The 6988-nt window shown below is 47.4% G+C and overlaps 1 pseudogene; it reads right to left on the reverse strand.

The window, feature by feature from the left end:
- Positions 1 to 5127: 5127 nt before the first annotated feature.
- LOC117072245 lies at positions 5128 to 5750 on the reverse strand (annotated as a pseudogene).
- Positions 5751 to 6988: the final 1238 nt, after the last annotated feature.

The raw sequence follows: 6988 nt of genomic DNA on the forward strand, positions 1-6988 counted from the left end.
GCTCCTTTAACCGCATGCGCTCAGTGTTACCTTCTGTGGCACCTGCTCACCCTTATCCCGTGGTGACTCATGTGGGTAACTTCATCAGAGAAGATCCTCCCTGCCTGTCACCTCAGGTACAGCCCACTAAGTAAGGTGGCTGCAAGCGCAGATCCTGCACCTGCCAAAAGTGCAACAAATCAGTTGCCGGAGCCTGAGGTACAAAGGGCAGGAAGCTCCCTGCGCAGCCCTGCGGCCCCGGTGCGGCTCTCCCAGTCCCGCCACCTCCCACCCTGAGTCTCTGCTGTCTGGGACCCGCTCCACCTCCCGCTCCCCCTCCCGCTCCCGGGCCCTCGGGGCATCCTGTCTCCATTCTCAGCCCAGTGCCCTCCACTCCCACGGCCTCGGGCACAGCTTCCACAGGGAAAACACCCACATCTCTATCTCTCGCCCCGTTCCCCGTCCTGAGGGCGACGCGTGGCCACTGAGTACACAGACCCAGCACAGCGACCCTCGCTTCTTCACGCCGGGAGCATAGGATGAGCCCCAGGCCAGCCCTGTAGCTCGCGCCGGCAGCCCTGGGCTGGCTCCGCACCCGCGCCTCGTGCTTCCACGGTGGACCCAGGAGACACCCCCCTCGCCCAGCCCAGCTTCCCTGCCGGACTGAGAGGGAGGAGGAGGGAAGGGTCGGGGAGCGAAGGCGGAGGAAGAGGCGGGCAGAGGGAGGAGGTGGGACCGCGGCACCAGCAGGCCGGAGTGGCAGGGTCCCGCGGAGACCGGGCGGATGGAGTGGCGGACTGCGCCCCCTGCCGGCCGAGCCCCCCCCCCACAGTGTCCCCAACCCGCCAGCCGCAACATGACCCTGCGTGGCCAGGAAGGCTGGACCTCCGTTCCCTGCCCCGGGAGCCCGCGGCTCAGCCCGGCCCCGCACGCTTCGACCCCGCAGGGCCAGGTCCCTGACTCCAGGCCCACTCGCAAACGTCCCGGCGGCTGCGGCCCGACCACCATCCAGGCCTCGCCCGCCGGCAGTTGCCCGGGTTCACACAGGAAGGAGCTCTGTCCCCGCTGCTTCCCGCCTGAGCTTCGCCCGGGCCCAGGGGACCCCACGCTGCAAGGGGACAGAGCCGCTCCGTGTGACAATGCAAGAAGAAAGGGCGAGCTCTCTTTTCCACCTGTCTCATCTCAATGTGAACCGTGGCCTGGATAACAACTGTTCAGGGATTTCTGAGGAGCTCGGCCAAGGCTCGTGCCTGCCTACATTTTCCCGAAATTTGCCTTCAAACAAACTTCCTCTTGTCACAGACGAACCCATCTACACGTTAGAGTGCATCGTGGGGTTTCCTATTTTCATAAAAGCCAGCGCCCTGGAATCGTCGGTCTGTTTTTATACTGAGTGTAAGGGCCCTCTCTTAAATCTCAGCAAACACTGGCGCGCCAGAGAGGCCCGCCCCACAGCCGGCGCCCTGGAACGCGACGGACCGCCAGTGCTCTCTGCCGGTGGCGCGCGGCCTGCGCAGCGCAGCGATCAGGCCCTTAAGTCCCGAAGCCCCAGCGCCGGCCTCCTAAGAGCTGGCCCCGCAGGAAGGAGCCCAGCTCCTGCCCACTGCCTTCCGACGTCCTGTAAGTGGACCCCGCTGCCCGGGCCTCAGTGGTCTGGCCTGGAATGAAGAGTCTGAGCCAGGTGGTCCCAAGCGCTGCCGGGCTCCCTCATTTTCTGACAAGGAAGTAATCAGTCACGTGCCCTTGCCAAGGTTTGGGCACCAGACTCTTTGACACCTGGTGTAGACTCAGCAAAATCCCATGAACCACTATGCCCTTCAGATCAATAGACTATCACCTACTTCATTTGGAATTTTCAACCTCAGGTGAGACTGGAGAGAAACCCGGAACACAGGAGACAGCTGACCGAGATTCCCGTTCCTGCATCTGAAGGTTGGAGGGTATGGAGAGTCCCTAGACAGTGGCACTCACCCCTGCCACGCTCCGTGCTGCAGGTTGTACACGATATAAAACATGACACTGACTGCCCGTGAGGATCTTGACAAGTTGTTCTGAAGACGGCACTTTGCTAAGTCTCTGAGGGTCACAGGGCCTCAAAGCGGCATGGCGGCATGGCGTGGCTGGTTCTGCCACATGCCAGCTGTGTGACTTCTGAGTCTCCACTTCTTCAGTGCTGACAATAAAGGAGTTTTACTAAGGACCAAACAAGATAATGAATGTGAAACTGCTCAACGAACCCCAAAGAATTATGCATAGATGCGATCATTAAGATGCAAAGCCATCAAGTTACCACCTGGCATGCTTAAACTGTAAAGAGTGGGTCAAAGTAAACTGAAGAGGAAAATCCAAAGTTATGCAGAAAAGAAATAAAGAGGTCTTACGTAGCAATACCAATCTTATGTCAGGCACTATTTCTCAAAACACAACTCCACTGAGATGCTCCAAGGAAAGAAAGGATTTTGTGGGCAAAAGCTTTATGCCCCTCTAGGGCACTCACAGTGCTCGTCAACACACAGAGCTACAGAGTTCAGATTTTGCCACCCAATTTGTTACTAAAAACACTCAATTTTCAGCGCTGCTTTGGATTTCAGAATTGCAGATTCAAAACATTGTAAACCCTGTATTAAAATCCATTAAAAGTTTCCTGAGTTGCTCCTGTCTCTGGTCTCTCCAGAAGAATTTATCTTTCTTTTTTGGACAATCGTTCTTTTATAAGAATTGGTCTTTCAGCCTCCTTTGAGTTCACCTAGTTGTTGGAAATTTAGTAGAAAAAATAACCTTGCCTTTTAGGTTTGACTTAAGTTAAAATGTCTAATGTATATAAAGTGTTTATCATGTAACAAGGCACACAAGGGTTTATTATGTGGGATACTGCTACCACCTGTGGTGGAAGGGGTTTCTTGTGGCCTGGTCATGCTGGAGGGATGCCACCCCGCAACTGCTCCAAAAAAAGCACCCATGCCACCACCTCACGCCAATATTCTGAACCCCACGATAGTGACCTAACAAGTGTAAGTAATAGTGAAAATCACAGGACTAGTTGAACTCAGGACTGACCTAGAACATATGCCAGATGACATGAGAGATGTAGATAGATGACATGAGAAAATTAGATCAATTATCTAATAGTTGATTCATTCTTAAATGCCAGATTTTTATCTGCCATATAATTCTTACTGATTACATAGGCTGAAAGGCAGAGGGGGGATGATGAGTCTATCCAATGAATATAGAGAATGGCTCCAAATTTTAACTCTCTAAAACATCACCATATGCTGTGTCTTTTCCTAAAAATCAGGATCTTTTTTCAATCAGTACATACCTCCTTGACCTGACAACACTTAATAAAGGACAAAAAAAAAAAAAACCACTGTTCCCAAGTTGAGTATAATCTATTTATATTTATATCCATAATCACAAGGATAACCACTGTTCCCAAATTAGGTGTACTCATGTAATAGCAGGCCCAGTTCTGGGCTCTCTATGCTTTTCCTTTTATCTGTTTGTTGGTCCTCATGCCTGTGCCACACTGTCTTGATTGCTGTAGGTTTATTGGCTTTCTATAAGTTTTGAAAGCTGGCAATGTAAGCCTGCCAACTTCTTTTTCCTTTTTTTCAAGATGGCTGTGCAGACTCTAGGTGATTTGCATTTCCATATAGATTTTAATATTTTGTCAGTTCCCACAAAAAGTCCTGCTGGGCTTTCATGGAATGTATACACCTATTTGGGAAGAATTACTATCTTAGTAATACTGACTCTTATAATCCATAAACATGGTATATCTTTCCATTTATTTAAGTCTTCTTTAATATTTTCACCACCATTGTGTAGTTGTCAGTATAGAGATCTTACACATTTTTGTTGATGTATTGCAAAACATTGCATGTTTCTGTTATTATAGTAAACATAATTTTTAAAATTTCACTTTCTAATTCTCTACTGTTAGTATACTAAATTTACATTGATTTTTGCTTATTAATCATATAGACTGCAACTTTTTATTAGCTCTAGTGGTCATTCTGTAGATTCCTTAGAATTTTCTTTTTAAGTTAATGGTCTTTTTATTGGGGAAAAACTAGCATTTACAACTTGGAATGGAAGTAAACTGTAACTTGTTGAACAAAACAGCAATGTGGATGACTGTGCTGAAGCCCACAGCCACAGCCTACTCTGCTGGCTCAAAGTCAAGGTTCAGAGGGTTTTAAAAACAGAGTCCAAAGATGCTCCCTTGGTAAATGTTTCTTGTTAAAAAATTTGTGTGAACAGTGACAGCCATTTCACTCTAGAACAATGCAGACAACACTAAACCAACATACATGGGCATGCCACCAGGGTATGTCATCATTACCATGGATCACGGCACACAGAAGTACAAGATGACCATCCCACTAGTCGGGCTATGTCTCAAGAGTTTATCCTTCACCCCATTTTTCTGCACATCATCCTGAGATAAACTAATTTTAAATGTTTGTTTTCAGTAAACCAGTTATGACAATTTATACTAAACAAATTGAACCAGAACCCATTGAATAGGTTTGGATTTTTCTTTCTTTTTTCTTTTTTTTTTAATACAAATGGCTGACTGCTGTCAGTTGTCCAGCTGCATGCATGAAAAACTGGCCAGCCCAAACAGTGTATTAATCATGACTAAATGGAACTTTAAGGAGTCCTTATTATTAAGGTAGTACATGTACTTACATTGTAAAACTGATGTGTAGCTTGGTCTTTAGCAGATAGGACCACCAACAAATACATGCAGATTTTGTGTGTGTGGGTAGAAGGTACTTTTGACATTTAGTTTTGCTATATAGAAACAGAATGAATCAGCTGGGCACAGTGGCTCACACCTGTAATCTCAGCATTTTAGGAAGCTAAGCTGGTCAGATCACTTGACTCCAGGAGTTTGAGACCAGCCTAGCCAACATAGCAAAACCCCGTCTCTACTAAAAATACACAAAAATTAGCTGAATGTAGTGGCACATGCCTGTAATCACAGCTAACTGGGAGGCTGAGGTATGAGAATCGCTTGAACCCAGGAGGCAAAGGTTGCAGTGAGTCAAGATCACACCACTGCACTCCAGCCTGGGTGACAGAGCAAGATTCTGTCTTTAAAAAAAGAAAAGAAAAGAAAGAAACAGAAACAGAAAATTATAAACATTTTTCTTTTTTTGCAAGAGGTAAGTAAAAGATTCCATTTGATTCTTCTAGAACAGAGAAAAGGGGCTGGAAGTAGGTCTTCATTTTTGCAGTCATAATCTGTATTAATTCTTCATAGTCAACTTGTCTGTCTCCATCAATATCTGCTTCTCTGATCATTTTATCTACTTCTTCATCTATTAGTTTTTCTTCTAAGTTTGTCATGACATGATGCAGTTCTGCTGCACTGATGTAATCATTGCCACTATCGTCAAAGACTTGGAATACCTCATGATTTTTTCTTCACTATATGTGTCTTTCATTTTTCTAGCTATCATGGTCAAAAATTCGGGGAACTAAATGGTGCCATTGCCAACATCATCCACTTCATTGATCATGTCCTGCAATTCAGATTCTGTTAAGTTCTGACCCAGTGCCCTCATGATGGCTCCAAGTTCCTTTGCTGTGATGGTGCCATTACCATCTTTACAAGATAAAGATAAAGATGCCATTACCATCTTTATAAGATAAGCTTCCTTGAATTCAGCAATTTGTTCTTTGGTCAGCTGATCAGCCATGGTGCCAGTGAAGGGAGGAAGAGCAGAAGGGGTGAGGTGGCAGCATTGGCCCAGAGGCTGGGACTGTGGGGAACCTCCTCTGCTGCTGCTGCTGCTGCTGCTAAGGGCATGCTGTGCACTGTGCACTGTGCCACCACCTGTGTCCCCACCTACTGTGAGTAATGGCACCTCATCCATGACATTCCCAGTACCACTGCATAGGATTTTTTAATATAAGCAATAACAAGTCATGACTATAGATGACTAAAACCCAGGCCAAGCTGTACCCACAAAATTGTGTCTCTCTGTGGAATGTGTGGACCCTGGAGAAATGAAAGGGTGGAAAAACCTAAGATGTTTCATTAAGGCACTAAAACTTTATGTTTACATGACTAACAGAAATGAATACAACAACACAAGGAAGGTGAAACAGATTAGCACAATTTTTGCCTCTTGATTGCTATTTCCTTCGATTTCAGGGGAGAGGGATTGATAGAAAGGACGAATCCCATTCCATCTACATTTGGATAAACCATCTACTCCTTAAACAGCGTTACTGTAAGTAAAAATATTCAAAAGGTCAGTCAGTCTCCCAAGCAAGATGGTGGAACAGGATTTTCCATAGCTGTCCCTTCTCAGAAACATCCATTTGAACAACTATTCATGTGTGAAAATACCTTCATAAGAGCAAAGGAATCCAAGGGAGAGATTTCAGCACCTGAGTGCAGCAGAGAAATAGAAAAGAGGACAGGAATGACAGTTTCAGATGACCCACATCACTCGTCCCCCATGCCCAGGCAGTGCAGCCTGGAAAGAGATACCCTCCATGTGGGGAAGGGAGAGTTAAGTGAGCACCCAATTTTGCTGTGGACTGTAGCAGTAAAACCTGGTGCCAAGTCAGACCCCAAAGTTCAAGGCTCCAGGCTGACCCTGCAAATTAAGGCTTCAGGCCCACCTCAGATTCTGGACTGGCCCAACACCAGACCTACTCCCATAGTCCCAGACTTCAGGAATACCCCAGTGATCAGCTCCTCTAGTGCCAGACCCCAAGTGCCCCCCACCATGACCCTAGGCTCCATGTCTTCTCCAACACCAGGTGGGCCCCTCTGTGGGAAGGAAACTTAAGATGTAGCCCTCAGGCTACAGACTCCAGTGGACTCAAGATCCAGGCCCTCCCCTATAAACCCTAACACCAGGCCAGTCACTGTAGACTCAGGTTCCAGGACCACTCCCATGGAACTAGGCTCCAGGCTGGCCCCAGTGGAACCAGGCTCCAGGACCATGCCTAGGGATGCAGTCTCCTGGCCCATCCCCAT

Source organism: Trachypithecus francoisi, unplaced genomic scaffold, assembly GCF_009764315.1.
Source record: "Trachypithecus francoisi isolate TF-2019V2 unplaced genomic scaffold, Tfra_2.0 Lachesis_group4, whole genome shotgun sequence".
NCBI classification, from domain to species: Eukaryota; Metazoa; Chordata; class Mammalia; order Primates; family Cercopithecidae; genus Trachypithecus; species Trachypithecus francoisi.